At 38.8% G+C, this 268-nt stretch overlaps 1 protein-coding gene across 1 annotated transcript in view; it reads left to right on the plus strand.

Annotated features, from left to right (window-relative positions):
- opn8a (opsin 8, group member a) overlaps nucleotides 1–268 on the plus strand; it is a 20,880-nt gene that overhangs the window by 13,536 nt on the left and 7,076 nt on the right. The window lies entirely within an intron of this gene.

The raw sequence follows: 268 nt of genomic DNA on the forward strand, positions 1-268 counted from the left end.
CCCCCCCCCAACTGCTCAGGGTGCTGGTCCAGCTGGCAACCCAAACACAGTGTAGATTGTAATTTCCCCACTGGAGATCAGTAAACAGCACACATGAATTAATTAGTTCTTTAATCTGGTTAAATTCACTCTATTTTTCTGCTGTTACTGTTGTTGTAGCTTTTACAGCTGTGTTATTTAGTTTAGTTTTTGTTTTATTTGTTTTGTTATAACTGCTCACACTTTTCTGCTCCCTCTATCTGTCTTTTATTGTCTGTAAAGCGACCTT

This window comes from Etheostoma spectabile, chromosome 18 (assembly GCF_008692095.1).
Source record: "Etheostoma spectabile isolate EspeVRDwgs_2016 chromosome 18, UIUC_Espe_1.0, whole genome shotgun sequence".
Taxonomy (NCBI): Eukaryota; Metazoa; Chordata; class Actinopteri; order Perciformes; family Percidae; genus Etheostoma; species Etheostoma spectabile.